This window comes from Ovis canadensis, chromosome 6 (assembly GCF_042477335.2).
Source record: "Ovis canadensis isolate MfBH-ARS-UI-01 breed Bighorn chromosome 6, ARS-UI_OviCan_v2, whole genome shotgun sequence".
Lineage (NCBI taxonomy): Eukaryota > Metazoa > Chordata > Mammalia > Artiodactyla > Bovidae > Ovis > Ovis canadensis.
In genome coordinates, this window is record NC_091250.1 from 53,160,570 (window position 1) to 53,183,384 (window position 22,815).

Consider the following 22,815-nt stretch of genomic DNA (forward strand, 5'->3'; position numbering starts at 1 on the left):
AGAGTCAGACACAACTTGGAGACTAAACAACAATGTAAGTGGTATTGTGTTTTTAATTTCAAATTCTACTTGTTCATTTCTGATAAACAGGAAAGCAGTTGATTTTTGTATATTAACTTGTTCCCTGCAACCTCTCTATCATTACTTATTAGTTCCAGGAGTTTGCTATTTTTGATTCTTTCAGGTTTTCTGTATAGACAATCATGTCACCTATGAACAAAAACAATCGTATGCCCTCCTTCCCAATACATATGCCTTTCCCCCAACTTTTGTTGCCTTAGCTAGAACTTCCTAAATGATGCTGAAAAGGAGTGGTGAAATAGGGTATTATTTCTTTTAAATGTACACGATCATATTTTTTTGTATAGTTTTTGTCATTGTTCTGATTTTAGTAATACTACTGGTGGAAGTAGTGACAGATTTCCTCTTTGTGGGCTCTAAAATCACTGTGGATGGTGACTGCAGCTATGAAATCAGATGATTGTTTCTTGATAGGGAAGTTATGACAAACCTAGACAGGGTGTTGAAAAGCAGAGGCATTACTCTGCTGACAAAGGTCTGTATAGTCAAGACTATCATCTTCCCAGTGATCACAAATGGTTGTGAGAGTTGGACCATAAAGAAGGCGGGGCGCCAAAGAATTGATGACTTCGATCTGTGGTGTTGGAGAAGACGCCTTGAGAGTCCCTTGGACAGCAAGGAGATCAAAGCAGTCAATCTTAAGGGAAATCAACCCTGAATACTCACTGGAAGGACTGATGTTGAATCTGAAGCTCTAGTATTTTGGTTACCTTATACGAACAGCTGACTCATTGGGAAAGTCTCGGATAATGGGAAAGATTAAGGGCAGAAGGAGAAGAGGGCATCAAAGGATGAGATGGCTGCATGGCATCACTGATGCCATAGACATGAACTTGGGCAAACTTTGGGAGGTAGTGAGGGACAGAGAGGCCTCGGGTGCTACAGTCCATGGGGTCTCAAAGAGTTGATGTGACTGGGTGACTGAACATTAACACATTGACAACAACAACAACAACAACAACAACTGGTTTTGTAGGTTAGGATATGCTGAAGAGCATAGGGGAGCCAACATCATTATGCACTGGGGCACTGTCCTACCCTCTACCCTGTTTAAAATTCTTGCAAATAGCTGAGATGAATGCCTAAAGGTAATGATATATTTGCATCTCAAAAACTGGTAGGACCCATGAGCCATCTGGGAAGTCTCGAGAGTTAATATATAAGATCATAAAATCAAGGCCCCCGAAATATTGATAAAACAATACAGCTCCTCTGTCCAGGGAATTTTCCAGGCAAGAATTCTGGAGTGGGTAGCCTATCCCTTCTCCAGGAGAGATCTTCCTGACTCAGGAATTGCACTGTGGTCACCTGCGTTGCAGGCGAATTCTTTACCAGCTAGTTACCTATGAAATATTACATTAGGCATTTTGTTTCTGAAAATAAATTGTATAATATGATATAAAAGGCAGAGGTGGCCTGATACTGGTTCTAATGGAGCAAGCAACAAACAAACAAAAAACAGGAAGAGGGTGGTACTTCTGTCATTAGGAATTAAACAAGGAGCAAAGGAAACTGATATTAATTCAGCCTGTTTGTTGGGTCAAGCACTGGAACAGGCATTTTTGTAGGTGTCAAGGATTCTAACACAATCCTAGACTATATTAACAAGAGTGAGTGGCCAGAGTAAGGGAGGTCACTATCACACTGTGTGCTGAGATGTGTGGGTGGCTTGTGGACATAGTGCCCAGGTAAATGGAAGTGATGAGCATGGTGACAGGTCGTATGAAAGGTTATTGAATAAGGTTTAATTAGAAAGATGTCAGGTGGAAAGAAAATGATTACTCTGCCTAGAACCAGAAGTGCAAAGTAGTATGTTCCCTGTTAATGTAAGTATTTAAGCAATGGCAAAATGACCAGCTGTTAGGGATGAAAAAGTGATATTTAGCTTTAGATGAGCATTGGACTAGATGACTTCTGAGGTTCCTTTCAAGATTCTAGGTTCCTCTATAGGCCAAGTTAGAGAAAGAAAGGCAGACTGTTCATGTCAGGGTGCTGGGAGTGAGTTCAGTTCAGTTCAGTTAAGTCACTCAGTCGTGTCTGACTCTTTGCGACCCCCACACTGCAGCACTCCAGGCTTCCCTGTCCATCACCAACTCCCGGAGCTTGCTCAAACTCATGTCCACTGAGTCAGTGATGCCATCCAACCATCTCATCCTCTGCTGCCCTCTTCTCCTCCTGCCCTCAAATTTCCCCAGCATCTGGGTCTTTTCCAATAAGTCAACTCTTCTCATCAGGTGGCCAAAGCATTGGAGTTTCATCTTCAGCACCAGCCTTTCCAATGAATATTCAGGACTGATTTCCTTTAGGATGGACTGGTTGGATCTCCTTGCTGTCCAAGGGACTCTCAAGAGTCTTCTTCAACAAAAGCATCAATTCTCTGGCGCTTAGCTTTCTTCATAGTCCAACTCTCACATCTATACATGACCACTGGAAAAACCATAGCTTTGACTAGATGGACCTTTGTTGCCAAAGTAATGTCTCTGCTTTTCAATATGCTGTCTAGGTTGGTCTTAGCTTTTCTTCCAAGGAGTAAGCATCTTTTAATTTCATGGCTGCAGTCACCATCTGCAGTGATTTTGGAGCCCCCCAAAATAAAGTCTCTCACTGTTTCCATTATTTTCCCATCTATTTGCCGTTAAGTGATGGGACCAAATGCCATGATCTTAGCTTTCTGAATGTTGAGTTTTAAGCCAAATTTTTCACTCTCTTCTTTCACTTAGTTCTTCTTCACTTTCTGCCATAAGGGTGGTGTCATCTGCATATCTGAGGTTATTGATATTTCTCCTGGCAATCTTGATTCCAACTTGTGCTTCATCCAGCCCAGCATTTCTCATGATGTGCTCTACATATAAGTTAAATAAGCAGGGTGACAATATACAGCCTTGACGTACTCCTCTCCCGATTTGGAACCAGTCTGTTGTTCCATGTCCAGTTCTAACTGTTGCCTCTTGACCTGCATACAGATGTCTCAGGAGGCAGGTGAGGTGGTTTGGTATTCCCATCTCTTTAAGAATTTTCCATGGTTTGTTGTGATTCACACAGTCAAAGGCTTTGGCAGAGTTAATAATGCAGAAGTAGATGATTTTCTGGAACTCTCTTGCTTTTTCGATGATCCAGTGGATATTGGCAATTGATCTCTGGTTCCTCTAGCTTTTCTAAATCCAGCTTGAACATGTGGAAGTTCATGGTTCACATGCTGTTGAAGCCTGGCTTGGAGAATTTTCAGCATTACTTTGCTAGCGTCTGAGATGAGTGCAGTTGCACGTAGCTTAAGCATTCTTTGGCATTGCCTTTCTTTGGGATTGGAATGAAAACTGATCTTTTCCAGTCCTGTGGCCACTGCTGAGTTTTCCAATTTGCTGACATATTGAGTGCATCACTTTTATAGTATCATCTTTTAGGATTTAAAATAGCTCAACTGGAATTCTATCACCTCCACTAGCTTTGTTCATAGTGATGCTTCCTAAGGCTCACTTGACTTTGCATTCCGGGATGTCTTGTCATTCCAGACATTCCTGGAATGTCTGGCTCTAGGTGAGTGATCACGCCATCATGATTATCTGGGTCATGAAGATCTTTTTTGTACAGTTCTTCTGTGTATTCTTGCCACCCCTTCTTAATATCTTCTGCTTCTGTTAGGTCCATACCATTTCTGTCCTTTATTGAGCCCATCTTTGCATGAAGTGTTCCCTTGGTATCTCTAATTTTCTTGAAAAGATCTCTAATCTTTCCCCCATCTCTAGTTTTCCTCTATTTCTTTGCATTGATCACTGAGGAAGGCTTTCTCATCTCCCCTAGCTATTCTTTGGAACTCTGCTTTCAAATGGGTATATCTTTCTTTTTCCCCTTTGCCTTTCACTTCTCTTCTTTTCTCAGCTATTTGTAAGGCCTCCTCAGACTACCATCTTGCCTTTTTGCATTTCTTTTTCTTGGGGGTGGTCTTGTTCCCTGCCTCCTGTATAATGTCTTAACCTCTGTCCATAGTTCTTCAGGCACTCTGACTATCAGATCTAATCCCTTGAATATATTTGTTACTTCCACTGTATAATCATAAGGAATTTGATTTAGATCATACCTGAATGGTTTAGTGATTTTCCCTACTTTCTTCAATTTAAGTCTGAATTTGGCAATAAGGAGTTGATCTGAGCCACAGTCAGTTCCTCATCTTGGTTTTGTTGACTGTATAGAGCTTCTCCATCTTTGGCTGCAAAGAATATAATCAGTCTGATTTTGTTGTTGACCATCTGGTGATGTCCATGTGTAGTGTCTTCTCTTGTGTTGTTGGAAGAGGGTGTTTGCTATGACCAGTGCATTCTCTTGGCAAAACTCTACTAGCCTTTGCCCTGCTTCATTCTGTACTCCAAGGCCAAATTTGCCTGTTACTCCAGGTATTTCTTGACTTCCTACTTTTGCATTCCAGTCCCCTAAAATGAAAAGGACATCTTCTTTGGGTGTTAGTTCTAGAAGGTCTTGTAGGTCTTCATAGAACTGTTCAACTTCAGCTTCTTCAGCATTACTGGTCAGGGCATAGACTCGGATTACCGTGATATTGAATGGTTTGTCTTGAAAATGAACAGAAATCATTCTGTCGTTTTTGAGATTGCATCCAAGTACTGAATTTCAGACTCTTGGGTGGATTAGCCTCACAAAACTGAGCACAGATGGTCTTTAGCTTTAATGAGATCCAGACATTAGTAAGAAAGAAAAGAGATATTTCCAGTTAAGATAAATTCCAATTATTATCTTAGGAAACAGGAAATTCAGGATTTTATGGGAGAAATATGTGCAAACAAAAGCAGGATTTAGTTTCTGGAGGGACTATTTGAACAAAAGAACTCTTGTTTTTGATTAGGGCTTTCAAAAGCAATGGGATATGTGCATTATAAAAGACAGGCACCTGCTTGTGTATTAAAAAAAAGAAACCTCCTATAGAGAGATGCCTCTGAATTTAATCATGAATGTGAAGAAAAAAAAAGATGCTCTCAAGGACTCTGCTAAATTTTGTGTTAAAAACTAAGAAAAAAAAAAAGAGAGAGAGAGAGAGGGAGAGGTTGCCATCTAGTGACTGTTTTCTGCTTTTCAATTTTGAAGTGAAGTGAAATGAAAGTCGCTCAGTCTTGTCCGACTTTGCGACCCCATGGACTATACAGTCCGCGGAATTCTCCAGGCCAGAATACTGAAATGGGTAGCCTTTCCGTTCTCCAGGGGATATTCCCAACCCGGGGATGGAATCCAGGTCTCCTGCATTGCAGGTGAATTCTTTACCAGGTGAGCCACAAGGGAAGCCCACTCAGTTTTGGAAACTCTTGAACATGGTCCCCTTGGCAGTAATCTTTTGAACCTGGCTGTGCATTAGTGTCACCTGGAAATTTTCCTAGACTTTGGATTCCTGGGACCCACCTGAATCTGAAAGTAGAATCTTTGAGATGAGGCTGCTCTATTCTAAAATTCTTCAGACGATGCTACTGGAGCTAGTCTACCACCGTTGTTTGGAATCAGCCGTCCTGAGGGCATATTGTGTGTGGAACGAAGTGTCACAGAGCCAAATTTATTTAATGTGCAGAAGGTTTTTGCTCTTACAACGTGGGTTTGGGAACATGCGACTTGGTGCTGCCTCTGTGTACCTCTGAAACTTAAAATAGGCTTAGCATGGCTAGAGTTTACTCCACTACTAAATCCAAAGATACAGAACCAAAGAAGTTTATTAACTAAAAACTACTTAAATGTGGAAAATTCTTCAAGAGATGGGAAGACCACCTTACCTGCCTCCTGAGACATCTGTATGCAAGTCAAGAAGCAACAGTTAGAACTGGACATGGAACAATAGACTGGTTCCAAATTGGGAAAGGAGTACGTCAAGGCCGTATATTGTCACCCTGCTTATTTAACTTATATGCAGAGTACATCATGAGAAATGCTGGGCTAGATGAAGCACAAGCTGGAATCGAGATTGCCAGGAGAAATATCAATAACCTCAGATATGCAGATGATACCACCCTTATGGCGGAAAGTGAAGAACTAAAGAGCCTCTTGATGAAGGTGAAAAATAAGAGTGAGAAAGCTGACTTAAAACTCAGCATTCAAAAAGCTAAGATTATGGCATCTGGTCCCATCACTTCATGGCAAATAGATGGGGAAACAATGGAAACAGTGAGAGACTTTATTTTGGGGAGCTCCAAAATCACTGCAGATGGTGACTGCAGCCATGAAATTAAAAAATGCTTGCTCCTTGGAAGAAAAGTTATGACCAATCTAGACAGCATATTAAAAAGCAGAGACATTAATTTGGCAACAAAGGTCCATCTAGTCAAAGCTATGGACATCAGTCTGAGTAAGCGCTGGCAGTTGTTGATGGACAGGGAGGCCTGGCTTGCTGCAGTTCATGGAGTCGCAAAGAGTCAGACACGACTGAGCGACTGAAATGAACTGAACTGAACTGAATTTAAATGGCCATCAATAGACTTTGGTTAAAAATCACAGTAAATCCAAGCATTGAAATTCTATACAATCACTTAAAAAGAATGAGGTATTTCTCTATGTGCTGACACTCCAGATATATCATGTGCAGAAGGCAAGTTTACTTTTAGGAAAGAGCTGATTCTGATGCAGGTAGGCTGGAGTTCATCTCAGAGACACTGCATTAGTGAATCATAGAGTAATAGCTGTGCTTCTAGGCTATGAATTGGGTTTAGTGATTTTCATTTTTAAGAGGTTGCTCGGATAATTTTGCTACAAACCCAAAGTTTGAAATCACTAGCATGAGTATCTCCCCAGGAACCCTCAAATCAGTCTCCTAGTTCTCTTATAGGTCTGTAGACAGTCCAGATCTTCCTTTGTGTTCACCTGGCCCTGTGTGAATGCTTTCACACAGAGATAGTTGCCTTGTGGATTGTTTCTATCAACAAATGATGAAAATATGATTTAAAGTAAATTTACAAGACAGCCTTCAAACAGGACCTTTAGACAAGCTCTTGCAAAACCTTTTCCCAGTATGTGGTGGGGCTTCCCCGATTTACCCCAGTGTGTACAGTAATCTGATGACTGTTGAGCTGTAGTGAGCTTCAGGTCACGTATAGATTGGTTGTCCTAGCACCGCATGTCTCTGTAAAACAGAACAGAAAGTGCAACAAGGAAACAAAGATGGAACCGAGGGAGCAAGAGGTGAAAGTACAGAGAAGCAAAGCGTCACAAAAGGCTGATTTGAGTGTGTGCTGCTTTAAAAGTGGTCTTCCCTGGTGGCTCAGACAGTAAGAACCTCAGATGGTAAAGGTTCTAACCCTGAGTTGGGAAGATCCCCTGGAGAAGGGAATGGCTACCCACTCCAGTATTCTTGCCTGGAGAGTTTCATGGACAGTAGAGACTGACGGGCTACAGTCCATGGGATCCCATAGAGTTGGACACAACTGAGTGACTAACACTTGCTGCTTTATGTTTCCCAAAGGCTTGGGTTCTGGGAGATTGTCCCTTGTTTAATTTTCAGTTAGTAGCATCTGTAAGCAGTAATCCATGAGTCAGCAGTGTTCTCCTACGAAGTTGCCTTTCTAACCTGTCCAGTGTCAGGTTGGTGAAATGAAACAGCCTCTTACAGGGAAGGTCCCTCAGTTGGGCTCACATGTTTTATAACAAGAGGTGGGAGATTGGAGGGATCGATGAAGATGAAGACTATGGTGTGAAAGCCTCCTTGGACCCCCTAGCCTCCCAGCAGCCAATGAAAATGAGCCTTTGCTCTGACTCTCCAACACATGGTCTTACAGAGATTATTGTATAGTTTTTGAAAATATTTATTTGACTGTACTGGATTTTAGTTGCAGTATGTGGGATCTTTAGTTGTAGCATGCAAACTCTGAGTTGCAAAATGTGGGATCTAGTTCCCTGGCTGGGGATTGAACCCATGCCTTCTGTCTTGGGAGCGCAGAATCTCAGCCACCTAGACCACCATGGATGTCCCATTATATAGTTTTGAGTAAGTGAGGAGCCTCCATTATTTTAGTTTGCTCTTGGTTGTTCACCTATCGCTTACTCAAGCATGTGAGAGTAAGCTGTGAATCAGTTTTTGCATATATTTCTTTTTTAAAATAGTACTTATGGTCTTTCTGATTATAAAAGAAAATAATTCCAGACATAAATTTACAAAGAATATAGAAAAATGTAAAGAAAAAAAATCACTTAGAGATGCACCACATTTTCCCTTCCAGTCCTTAGTTTCTAAATATGTATTCATATATATTTAAAGGAAACTAGTATTACATTCTAGAGAAGGTCATGGCAGCCTACTCCAGTATTCTTGCTTAGGGAATCCCATGGACAGAGGAGCCTGGTGAACTAAAGTCCATGGGGTCAGATAGAGTCGGACACAACTGAAGCAACTTAGCACTCATGCACAGTATTACATTTTATGTTCTGTTTGGTACCCTGTTTATTAAACCAATATGTCATTTCACCACACTACTAAATATTTTGCAGTGGTGTGGTTTAGTCACTAAGTCATATCCAACTCTGGTGACCCCACGGCTCCTCTGTCTTCATTATATATCTCTATCACAATTTGTTCAGTCTACTACTGAATTATATTAAGTGTTTTCTCAGTTCTTCTCCAATATAAACTCTTGGTTATTTTTTAAAAATTAAATCTGAGTGCCACTGACATTTTGCCATTATTCATAATATTAGCTGTTTTGAAATATCTATTCTTTATCATAGTTAGGAGTATATTCTTTCCTAATATTTGATATTCCATGTTTACTAATAATTTGAAAATCAGAAAATGGATGTTGAGTATTCAAAGATGACAATCTGTATTCTTCCAGTGTCTCAGTCCAAATTTAAAGTCATTTTTTCCCCTTTTCTTTCTTTTAAAACCTGCTATCCAAATCATCGGTAAATCTCATCAGCTCAGGCAGCATCGTACACACACAGGACCTGACCACTTCTCGCCATACCTCTCATCTGGATTATTACAACAGCCTCCACACCTTTCCCTGTTTCCACCTTTACCGAGCTTTGTCCTGTTCTCTGCCACAGTAGCCAGAGTCATCTTTTAAGGTGTCAGGTCATGCACTTTTTGTTCACAGTGATCAGTTGGATTTCCATCTCACTCCTCGTTTACAGGCTTGGGCTTCTATTCCTCCAGTGCTTGGGCTTAATCTCCTACCGTGCCCCCTTGCACATCCACTCAAACTCCTTTGGCTTTCCTGCTCTTCTCAGTACACCAGGCTGAGTGCTGCCTCAGGGCCTTCACACTTGCTATAAATTCTGGCCGGAGCTCTTCTCTCCTTCAGGTCCATGTACCCTTACCTTCTTCAGGACTCTGCCCAAATGTTATCTCCATTCACCCTTCTCTGACCATCCTATTTAAAATAGCAATTTCTGTCACTCTTCCCTACTTAATTTTTTCCACAGCATTCAGCACCAACTAACATATTCTATTATTCTTTTTTTGTTTACTGTCTCAGTCCCATTAAATATAAGCTTGAGAAAGGCATCTCCAGCATTTTTAGCAGTATCTGGCACATAGTAAACAGTCAACTGAAGGGACTCAGCTCAACTCAAATATTTGTTGAATGAATTAAAAAAAAATTTTAATAAGAGACGAACTTCTGATGTGCTGTGTTATAGGACCTGTGATGTATTATAAGACTGGATTTGCTAATATTCTGGGATAAATTCTTTTGATCATACTGAATGATTCTTTGAAAGTACTTTTACAATTAAATTTGCTTTGGCTTTTTCACTTCTGTTCATAAATGATGTTTGTCTTATGGTTTTCTTATTTTTCTCTGTATTTTTTAAGGGTTTGATATTAAGGACATCTTAGCTTCATAAAATGAAAGGAACAGCTTTCCATCTTTCCCACTGTTTCCAAAACAGTGCATGTATCATGCCAATTATCTATTTGTGAAAAGTTTGAAAGGACATACCAGTAAAGCCATATGGCCCTGAGGGTTTTTTGAGAGGTAATTGGAAAATAATATTTTCCAGTTTCTTTTATGGTTACTGATAAATTCAAGTTTTAAGATTTTTTCAGGAGTTGTATGTTTTCAGAAAAGACTATTTCATGGAAGTGTTCTACTTTTATAATTCTAAAATAGTTTATCTTATATTTTAAATGTCTGTTTATGTGGTTATAATTATTTTCATTACCAGTTTACCATAGATTTCTTATTCTTTCTTTGTCTCTGTGAGATCTTTTGGAGGCTTCCCTTATTATTTTAAATAAAAAAATTGTCAAATTAAACTTGTTTCAGGTCTATTGCTAATTTATTAACCTAACAATGGTAACAATATTCTTAAAAATAAAATACATTTTTTCTTTTCTCTTTTTTATAATTTTAGTTTTTAAAATCCTATTACATTTTTCTACATTTATTTCTTTGTTTGCCTTTCCTACTGTTCTTTTCCGCATGCAATTAATCTTTAATTTATATAAATCCTCTTCATCTACCTCTATTTAACTTTGCATATCTATTCTTCCTTTCTTTTCTTTCTTTCCTTTCCTCTCAACATTTTGTTACTTTTATTTTCATTGCTTTATTCCCCAATTGGCACCCTACTTGTTTTATTTTCCAGTTCATGCTTTAGTTAGTTTTGTACTTAACTGGTAAATATAATTTTTCATTTCCTTTGTTCACCGGGACAGTCTACTGTACTTTACTTTTGTTGGACTGCTTTTACTTTGCTCATGGATGTATATGTGTATATTCCATTATTTTAATTATTATTTGCATTATTTTGTAACTGCCATTTGTCTGGGGTTCATCTTTGGCTTCTCTTTTTTGGATATTTGTTTTAATCTCACTTAATGCCATAACAAACCACTTGTGGAATCTTTTTCCTTACCAGAGATCAAGCCCTAAGTCTTTAGAGTGGGAGCACTGACTCCAAGACCCTAGACTATAAGGGATTTAACCCTAGGGAGTATCAGATAGTGAGAACTCACACAAAGAAAACCACCTGAACACAAGACTTGGCATCACCCAACGACTAGTACCACCCTGTGCAGGACGCCTCATCTAAACAACAAACAAAACAAAAATACAAACCCAATCATCAGTAGACAGGATTACCACCTCACTCAGCCTTGCCCATCAGAGGAAAAACAAACAAACAAAGAAAAACTCAGCACAAATCTCACCCTATACAAAGCTTACACAAACCACTGGACCAACCTTCAGTTCAGGTCAGTTCAGTTGCTCAGTCATGTTAGACTCTTTGCGACCTCATGAATCGCAGCATGCCAGGCCTCCCTGTCCATCACCAACACCAGGAGTTCACTCAGACTCTTGTCCATCTAGTCAGTGATGCCATCCAGCCATTTCATCCTCGGTGGTCCCCTTCTTCTCCTGCCCCCAATCCCTCCCAGCATCAGAGTCTTTTCCAATGAGTCAACTCTTCACATGAGGTGGCCAAAGTACTGGAGTTTCAGCTGTAGCATCATTCCTTCCAAAGAAATCCCAAGGCTGATCTCCTTCAGAATGGACTGGTTGGATCTCCTTGCAGTCCAAGGGACTCTCAAGAGTCTTCTCCAACACCACAGTTCAAAAGCATCAATTCTTCAGCACTCAGCCTTCTTCACAGTCCAACTCTCACATCCATACATGACTACTGGAAAAACCATAGCCTTGACTAGATGGACCTTAGTCGGCAAAGTAATGTCTCTGCTTTTGAATATGCTATCTAGGTTGGTCATAACTTTTCTCCCAAAGAGTAAGTGTTTTTTGGAGCCCCCAAAAATAAAGTCTGACACTGTTTCCACTGTTTCCCCATCTATTTCCCATGGAGTGATGGGACCAGATGCCATGATCTTCGTTTTCTGAATGTTGAGCTTTAGGCCAACTTTTTCACTCTCCACTTTCACTTTCATCAAGAGGCTTTTGAGTTCCTCTTCACTTTCTGCCATAAGGGTGGTGTCATCTGCATATCTGAGGTTATTGATATTTCTCCCGGCAATCTTGATTCCAGCTTGTGTTTCTTTCAGTCCATCATTTCTCATGATGTACTCTGCATAGAAGTTAAATAAGCAGGGTGACTATATACAGCCTTGACGTACTCCTTTTCCTATTTGGAACCAGTCTGTTGTCCCATGTCCAGTTCTAACTGTTGCTTCCTGGCCTGCATACAGATTTCTCAAGAGGCAGGTTAGGTGGTCTGGTATTCCCATCTCTTTCAGAATTTTCCACAGTTTTTTGTGATCCACACAGTCAAAGGCTTCAGCATAGTCAATAAAGCAGAAATAGATGTTTTTCTGGAACTCTCTTGCTTTTTCCATGATCCAGCAGATGTTGGCCATTTAATCTCTGGTTCCTCTGCCTTTTCTAAAACCAGCTTGAACATCAAGAATTTCATGGTTCATGTATTGTTGAAGCCTGGCTTGGAGAATTTTGAGCATTACTTTACTAGCGTGTGAGATGAGTGCAATTGTGCAGTAGTTCGAGCATTCTTTGGCACTGCCTTTCTTTGGGATTGGAATGAAAACTGACCTTTTCCAGTCCTGTGGCCACTGCTGAGTTTTCCAAATTTGCTGGCATATTGAGTGTAGCACTTTCACAGCTTCATCTTTCAGGATTTGAAAAGTTCAAGTGGAATTCCATCACCTCCACTAGCTTTGTTCGTAGTGATGCTTCCTAAGGCCCACTTGACTTCACATTCCAAGATGTCTGGCTCTAGGTGAGTGATCACACCATCGTGATTATCCGGGTTGTGAAGATCCTTTTTGTACAGTTCTTCTGTGTATTCTTGCCATCTCTTCTTAATATCTTCTGCTTCTGTTAGGTCCATACCATTTCTGTCCTTTATCAAGCCCATCTTTGCATGAAATATTCCCTTGGTATCTCTAATTTCCTTGAAGAAATCTCTAGTCTTTCCCATTCTGTTATTTTCCTCTATTTCTTTGCATTGATCGCTGAAGAAGGCTTTCTTTTCTCTTCTTGCTGTTCTTTGGAACTCTGCATTCAGATGCTTATATCAAAATGAAGAAAGTTTCAACCTTGAAGCCTGGGAAAAGGAGACCTCAAACACAATAAGTTAAAAAAAAATAATAATGAAAAGGCAGAGAAATACTACACTAATGAAGGGATAAACTAGAAACACAGAAGTCCAAATAAATGAAGAGGAAATAGGCAAACTACCTGAAAAAGAATTCCAAATAATGATAGTAAAGATGATCAAAAACCTTGAAAACAAAATGGAGAAAATGCAAGAATCAATTAACAAAGGCCTAGAATATTTAAAGAACAAACATACAGAGACAAACAACACAATTACTGAAATTAAAAATACTCTAGAAGGAATCAAGAGCAGAATATCTGAAGCAAAAGAACAAATCAGTGAGCTGGAAGATAAAATGGTGGAAATAACTTCTGAAGAGCAGAATAAAGTAAGCAGAATGAAAAGAACTGAGGATCATCTCAGAGACTTCTGGGACAATATCAAATGCACCAACATTTGAATTATAGGGGTCCCAGAAAAAGAATCCCATGGACGGAGAAGCCTGGTAGGCTACAGTCCATGGGGTCGCAAGGAGTTGGGCATGACTGAGTGACTTCACTTCACAGAAGAAGAAGAGAAAAAGAAAGGGTATGAGAAAATTTTTGAAGAGATTATAGTTGAAAATTTCCCCAACATGGAAAAGGAAATAGTCGATCAAGTCCCAGAGGCACAAAAAGTCCCATACAGGATAAAGCCAAGGAGAAACATGCCAAGACACATACTAATCAAACTAACAAAGACTAAACAGAAAGAAAAGCAGCAAGGGAGAAGCAACAAGGAACATACAAGGGAAACACCATACGCTTAACAGCTGGTCTTTCAGCAGAAACTCTGCAGGCCAGAAGGAAATGGCAGGACATATTTACAGTATTGAAAGGGAAAACTCTACAACCAAGATTACTGTACCCAGCAAGGATCTCTTTCAAAATGGATGGAGATATAAAAGGCTTTTCAGACAAGCAAAAGTTAAGAGAATTCAGTAGCACCAAACCAGCTTTACAACAAATGTTAAAGGGACTTATATAGTCAAGAAATACAAAAGAAGAAAAAAGATCTACAAAATCAACCCCATGTAAGAAAATGGCAATAGGAAAGTATATATCAATAATTATTTTAAATGTAAATGGATTAAATGCTCCAACCAAAAGACACAGACTGGCTGAATGAATACAGAAGCAAGACCCATATATGCTGTCTACAAAAACCCACTTCAGACCTCAAGACACATGTAGACTGAAAGTGAGAGTATGGAAAACTATATCCCATGCAAATGGGAAGCAAAAGAAAGCTGGAGTAGCAATCTTCATATCAGACAAAATAGACCTTAAAATAAAGATTACAAGAGATAAGGAAGTACACTACATAATGATATAGGGATCAATCCAAGAGGAGGACATAACAATTGTAAATGTCTATGTACCCAACAGAGGAGCACCTCAATACATAAGACAAACACTAACAGACATAAAAGGAGAAACTGACAGTAACGTAATAATAGAAGGAGACTTTAACACCCCACTCACACCAATGGACAGATAATCAAAACAGAAAATTAATAAGGAAACACAAGTCTTAAATGATACATTAGATGAGATGGATCTCATTGATATCTTCAGGACATTCCATCCAAATGCAGGATACACCATCTTCTGAAGCGCACATGGAACGTTCTCCAGGATAGACCATATCTTGGGTCACACATCAAACCTCAGTAAATTTAAGAAAATTTAAATAATATCAAGCATCTTATCTGACCACAATGCCATGAGACTAGATATCAGTTACAAGAAAAAAAACTGTAATAAACACAAACACATGGAGATTAAACAATGTTTCTAAATAACCAACAGGTTACTGAAGAAATCAAAAGGGAAATCAAAAAATTTCGAGAAACAAATGACAATGAAAACACAACAACTCAAAACCTGTGGGATGAAGCAAAAGCAGTTCTAAGAGGGAAGTATATAGCAATACAATCCTACCTCAAGAAACAAGAAAAACATCGAATGGACAACCTAACTTTACACCTAAAGCAACTGGAAAAAGAAGAAAAAAAAATCCCCAAAATTAGTAGAAGGAAGGAAATCATAAAGATCCAAGCAGAAATAAATGAAAAAGAAATTAAAGAAATAATAGTAAAGATTAATAAAACTAAAAGCTGGTTCTTTGAGAAGATAAACAAAATTGACGAGCCTTTAGCCAGACTCATCAGGAAAAAGAGAGAGTAGAATCAAATCAACAAAATTAGAAATGAAAAAGGAAAGAGTACAACAGACAATACAGAAATACTAAGGATTATAAGAGACTATTATGAACAACTATATGGCAATAAAATAGATAACCTGGAAGAAATGGACAGATTCTTAGAAAAGTTCAATCTTCCAAGACTGAACCAGGAAGAAATATGAATTATGAACAACCCAATCACAAGCACTGAAACTGAAGCTGTGATCAAAAGTCTCCCAAAAAAACAAAGCCCAAGACCAGATGACTTCACAGGAGAATTCTATCAAATATTTAGAAAAGAGCTAATGCCTATCCTTCTAAAACTGTTTCAAAAAATTGCAGAGGAAGGAACACTTCCAAACTCATTCTACAAGGCCACCATCACCCTGCTACCAAAACCAGACAAAAACAACACACAAAAAAGGAAACTACAGGCCAATATCACTGATGAACACAGATGCAAAAATCCTTAACAAAAATTTAGCAAACAGAATTTTGCAAAACATCAAAAAGTTCATACACCATGTTCAAGTTGGGTTTATTCCAGGGATGCAAGGATTCTTCAATATATGCAAATCAATCAATGTGATACACCATATTAACAAACTGAAAGGTAAAAACCATATGATCATCTCAATAAATGCAGAAGAAGCCTTTGACAAAATACAGCACCCATTTATGATTAAAACTCATCAAAAAATGGGCATAGAAGGGATCTACCTCAACACAGTAAAGACCGTATATGATAAGCCTATGGTAAACATTATTCTCAATGGTGAGAAACTGAAAGCATTCCCCCTAAGATCAGGAACAAGACAAAGTGTCTACTTTCACCACTATTATTCAACATAATTCTGGAAATCCTAGCTACAGCAATCAGAGAAGAAAAAGAAATAAAATGAATCCAGATCAGAAAAGAAGTAAAGCTCACACTGTTTTCAGATGATATGATACTATACATAGACAATCCTAAAGATAATGTCAGAAAATTACTAGAGTTAATCAGTGAATTTAATAAAGTTGCAGGATACAAAATCAATACACAGAAATCACTTGTATTTCTATAAACTAAGAATGAAAAATCAGAAAGAGAAATTAAAGAATCAATCCCCTTCACCATTGCAGCAAAAGGAATTAAATATCTATAAATAAACTTACCTAAGGAGACAAAAGAACTGTACACAGAAAATTATAAGACAGTAATGACAAAAATCAAAGATGACATAAACAAATGGAAAGATATTCCATGTTCTTGGATGGGAAGAATCAATACTGTGAAAATGACTATATTACCAAATGTAATCTACAGATTCGATGTGTTCCCTATCAAACTACCAATGACATTTTTCACAGAACTAGAACAAAAACTTTTACAATTCATATGGAAACACAAAAGACCCAGAATAGTCAAAGCAGTCTTGAGAAAGAAGAATGGAGCTGGAGGAATCAAGCTTCCTAACTCCAGATTATACTACAAAGCTACAGTCATCAAAGACACTATGGTACTGGCACAAAAACAGAAATACAGACTAATGGAACAAGACATAAAGCCCAGAAATAAACCCATACACCCATGGGTACCTTATTTTTGACAAAAGAGGCAAGAATATACAATGGGGCAAAGACAGCCTCTTCATTAAATGGTGCTGGGAAAACTGGACAGCTACACGTAAAAGAATGAAATTAGAACACTTCCTAACAGGATGCACAAAGATAAACTCAAGTTGGATAAAAGACCCAAATGTAAGACCAGAAACTATAAAACTCTTAGAGGCAAACATAGGCAGAACACTCAATGACATAAATCAAAGCAAGATCCTCTATGACCCATCTCCTAGAGTAACAGTAATAAAAACAAAAGTAAACAAGTGGGACCTGATTAAACTTAAAATCTTTTGCACAGCAAGGGAAACTAAGCAAGGTGAAAAGTCAACCCTCAGAAGGGGAGAAAATAATAGCAAATGAAACAACTGACAAAGAATTAATTTCTAAAATATACAAGTGTCTCATACAACTCAGTGCCACAAAAAGAAACAACCCAATCAAATAGTGGGAAAAAGACCTAAACAGACATTTCTCCAAAGACATACAGGTGACTAACAGACACATTAAAAGATGCTCACCATTGCTCATTAGAGAAATGCAAATCAAAACTGCAATGAGATATCACCTCACACCTGTGAGAATGGCCCTCATCAAAAAGACTACAAACAGTAAGCGCTGGAGAGGGTATGAAGAAATGGGAATACTCTTGCACTGTTGGTGGAAATGTAAATTGATATAGCCACTATGGAAGACTGCATGGAGATTCCTTAAAAAACTAGGGGTAAAATCACCATATGACCCAGCAATCCCACTGGCATATACCTTGAGTAAACCAAAATTGAAAAAGACACGTTTCCCATTTTTCATTTTTCATTGCAGCACTATTTATAATAGCTAGAACATGGAAGAAACCTAGATGTCCATCAACAGATGAATGGATAGAGAAGTGGTGGTACATATACACAATGGAATGTTCACTTCAGTTCAGTTCAGTTGCTCAGTCGTGTCGGACTCTTCGCGACCCCATGAATCGCAGCACGCCAGGCCTCCCTGTCCATCACCAACTCCCAGAGTTCACTCAAACTCACGTCCATCAAGTCAGTGATGCCATCCAGCCATCTCATCCTCTGTCGTCCCCTTCTCCTCCTGCCCCCAATCCCTCACAGCATCAGCGTCTTTTCCAATGAGTCAACTCTTCACATGAGGTGATCAAAGTACTGGAGTTTCAGCTTTAGCATCATTCCCTCCAAAGAACATCCAGGGCTGATCTCCTTCAGAATGGACTAGTTGGATCTCCTTGCAGTTCAGGGACTCTCAAGAGTCTTCTCCAACACCACAGTTCAAAAGCATCAATTCTTCGGTGCTCAGCCTTCCTCACAGTCCAACTCTCACATCCATACATGACCACAGGAAAAACCATAGCCTTGACTAGACAGACCTTAGGCGGCAAAGTAATGTCTCTGCTTTTGAATATGCTATCCAGGTTGGTGCCGGGAGCCAGCATGGGGAATCCCGCCCGTGGCAAAGGTCATGAGGAAAGGGGCCTGACAAAACACAAAGGCAGGATCATGCCTCAGGGGTCCCCCTGGACTTTCTCAGGCATCTACCCCAAAATCAGAGTCTGTCTGCCTTATTGTATTATGTCTGTCACCAACGTTTCTGACATTAACAGGGGCTATCTCCGACCACCTTTCTCTGGAAAAAGTTAACTTAGGGCTCCAGTGAATAGTTTCCTGCATATAAAAGGAGTGTCTCAGCTCAAATCCCTCTGATGGCTCTCTAAATTGCCTGACAGGTTTACCCGGACTTTTACAACTACGCATGTGATTGTTTACAGCCCCCCAACTGTGAGAGGCACAGGAAGCCTAAAACATAAAGCCTTTCAAAGAGTTAAAAGCTGTTTGAATAGTGCTGGTGTAAGATTTCACTGTTGAGCCAATGCTTGCTGCCAAGTTCCCATATCCCTTATCCACTGTGCACCTGGGAGTGCATTAGTTAACATAGTTCAGTTCAGTTCAGTTCAGTCGCTCAGTCGTGTCTGACTCTTTGTGACCCCATGAATCACAGCACGCCAGGCTTCCCTGTCCATCACCAACTCCTGGAGTTCACTCAAACTCACGTCCATTGGGTCAGTGATGCCATCCAGCTATCTCATCCCCGGTCGTCCCCTTCTTCTCCTGTCCCCAATCCCTCCCAGCATCAGAGTCTTTTCCAATAAGTCAACTCTTTGCATGAGGTGGCCAAAGTACTGGAGTTTCAGCTTTAGCATCATTCCTTCCAAAGAGATCCCAGGGCTGATCTCCTTCAAAATGGATTGGTTGGATCTCCTTGCAGTCCAAGGGACTCCCAAGAGTCTTCTCTAACACAACAGTTCAAAAGCATCAATTCTTTGGCGCTCAGCCTTCTTCACAGTCCAACTCTCACATCCATATGTGACTACTGGAAAAACCATAGCCTTGACTAGACGGACCTTTGTTGGCAAAGTAATGTCTCTGCTTTTGAATATGCTATCTAGGTTGGTCATAACTTTTCTTCCAAGGAGTAAGCGTCTTTTAATTTCATGGCTGCAATCACCATCTGCAGTGATTTTGGAGCCCCAAAAAATAAAGTCTGACACTGTTTCCACTGTTTCTCCATCTATTTCCCATGGAGTGATGGGACCAGATGCCATGATCTTCGTTTTCTGAATGTTGAGCTTTAAGCCAACTTTTTCACTCTCCTCTTTTACTTTCATCAAGAGGCTTTTGAGTTCCTCTTCACTTTCTGCCATAAGGGTGGTGTCATCTGCATATCTGAGGTTATTGCTATTTCTCCCGGCAATCTTTATTCCAGCTTGTGTTTCTTCCAGTCCAGCATTTCTCATGATGTACTCTGCATATTACTCAGCCATAAAAAGGAATGCATTTGAGCCAGTTTTGATGGTATGGATGAACCCAGAACCTATTATACAGAGTGAAAGGGAAAGATAAATATCGTATTCTAAAGCATATATATGGAACATAGAAAAATGATACTGAAGAATTTATTTACAGGGCAACAGTGGAGCAACAGACATAGAGAATAGACTTATGGACATGGGGAGGGGAGGAGAGGGTGAGATGTATGGAAAGAGTAACACGGAAACTTACATTACCATATGTAAAATAGATAGGCAACAGGAAAATGCTGTATGGCTCAGGAAACACAAACAGGGGCTCTGTATCAGTCTAGTGGGGTGGGATGGGGAGAGAGATGGGCTGGAGGTTCAAAACGGAGGGAACATATGTATAACTATGGCTGATTCATGTTGAGGTTTGACAGAAAACAGCAAAATTCTATAAAGCAATTATCCTTCAATAAAAAATAAATTTTTTAAAAAAGTTCTAAAAAAAAAGGGGGAGGGGATATATGTATACCTATGGCTGATTCATGTTGAGGTTTGACAGAAGACAACACAATTCTGTTAGCTATTATCCTTCATAAAAAAATAATAAATACAGTTGACCCTTGAACAATGCAGGGTTATGGGGAACTGACCTCCTTACAGCTGAAAATTCCTGTATAACTTTATGGTTGGCCTTTGGTATCTGTGGTTCCTCATTCTCAAATTCAACCAACCCTGTGTCATGTAGTGTTACGTTTATTGATAAAAATCCATGTATAAGTGGACCTGCACAGTTCAAACCCGTGTTGCTCAAGAGTCACCTGTATAGCAGTAGCCATATTTCTAAACAGGGAGTGTATCTGCTATTCTGAACTCTCTCTATGATTTTACAAAGTATTATTCTTTTAGTAAAACATAATTACCTTTCAGCTCTTCTTGTCCTTACTAGCTAAAGTCTAGACCATATAAATTATGGTAGATTTACTTGCAGTTATTGGCTAAATCCACTCACCATTTTTACTTTGTCCTTATCTGGGTTTCTGGCCCTGGGATTTTATTAGAGTTTTGTTTTCCTTTCTTTCCAAATTTCCTCATTAGGTTTTTTGTAAGCCTTTATTCCTCCCTCTTTCTTCTCTGTTCCCAACCCCCCTTTCCATGACTTACATACAGATCCGTTTCTTCTCCTTTTCCTTTGGGCCGACTAATACAATATCTTAACACCAATGATTCTAGGTATCAATATCTTGACCTGCAGAGTTCAGCTTGTTAGATGTTTTTTTGAAATGCAGCCTTCATAGTGTCTTAAAAATGAATGCATCTCGAGTGCCTGATTGAGTGAGTGTGTGTCCTAAAGACTGAATGAGGGGACCAGGTTGCTTCTTAGGGATTACAGTGATCGCTCTTTGGTTGTCCCTACAGCCTGCCTTCTGCCTTCCAACTCTCCCTACCCTGTCCCACCACCACTACCTCCCTGTCCTATTGTTGGAATGATCTTTCTTAAGCTCTAAAATATATATAGTATCATTTAAGGCATTCAACGGTCAAGCCCTCATTTGTGCATTGGAACTATCAAAAGCCCCTCTGCAGGTGTCATACCTCAAGGAGGATGGATTTTACTCATCTTTGCTCTTTCCTTCAGTGAGAGTTCATCTTTTTCCACAGAACTCCTTTAATTACTTTTTTTTCTATGATTGAACTTACCACAGTCTACTTTGTATCTTGTATGCCTGTCTTCCTGACTAAATTACAATCTTGATAAGAGCCAGGAATATCTATTTTCTTTCTTTTGATCCCCATGGAGTTTTGTAAAATGTGGTCATTCGGTAAGTGTTCTTCAGCTGAGCTGAATGTCATCCCAAACAGAATCAGGTATCTTGACTGGTTGTAGTTGCCAAAAGCAGTTTAATTAGGGCTAACAAATCAAAGTAGATATTTACAAGCTGAGAAATCTGATGCATTGAGGTTGGAGGGAGTAGCAGGTGTAAAAATAAATTCAATCGCAGCACTGTTTATAATAGCCAGGACATGGAAACAACCTAGATGTCCATCAGCAGATGAATGGATAAGAAAGCTGTGGTACATATACACAATGGAGTATTACTCAGCCGTAAAAAAGAATTCATTTGAATCAGTTCTGATGAGATGGATGAAACTGGAGCCGATTATACAGAGTGAAGTAAGCCAGAAAGAAAAACACCAATACAGTATACTAACACATATATATGGAATTTAGGAAGATGGCAATGACGACCCTGTATGCAAGACAGGGAAAGAGACGCAGATGTGTATAACGGACTTTTGGACTCAGAGGGAGAGGGAGAGGGTGGGATGATTTGGGAGAATGACATTCTAACATGTATACTATCATGTAAGAATTGAATCGCCAGTCTATGTCTGACGCAGGATGCAGCATGCTTGGGGCTGGTGCATGGGGATGACCCAGAGAGATGTTATGGGGAGGGAGGTGGGAGGGGGGTTCATATTTGGGAACGCATGTAAGAATTAAAGATTTTAAAATTCAAAAAAAAAAAAAAATTCTTTAAATTAAAATAAATAAATAAATAAATTCCAGAGCCTGGAGTGATCTTTTCTTTTTGGGCACAAGGGGGCAGACAATACCCATTTCAGTAGTTGCATGGAAAGCACCTTGGTGAGGTTGAAATTTTCTGCCCTATTTTGGAAATCTATGTTTACTTAAAAATGAAAAAAAAAAAAAAAAAGTGAAGCTAGTGCAGCTTGGTGGCTAAAGCCTGGATTTGGATGCAGCAGAGATCCACTGCCTGACTGCAAGCAGTTCTCCCAAAGCTCTGGTCCTTTTGTTTTGGACTCATCACTCCAGTCTGCATCATCTCTTGGCAGTGCATCATGGATGCTGACACATTTAGTGTTTCCCTTAAATGGATGAGGAAAATCAAACATTGTCAGTGTTTTGAATAAATATGCATGAATACTGAGGCTGGGACAGAGGAACTAAAATCTGACCAGAGAATTGAAATGCAGTTTCCCTACTAGGTAGCAGACTAGGACAGACGACCTTCGGAAGATCTTGCCTGTAATCACCCAAAGAAAATCTTTGTTCTCTCTGTTAGCTCATTGTTTTTACTTTACAGCACCAG

General features: G+C 39.5%; 1 long non-coding RNA gene across 1 annotated transcript in view; it reads left to right on the forward strand.

Moving 5' to 3' along the window:
- The window catches only part of LOC138442425 (uncharacterized), a 239,803-nt gene that overhangs the window by 117,362 nt on the left and 99,626 nt on the right, over positions 1-22,815 (forward strand). The window lies entirely within an intron of this gene.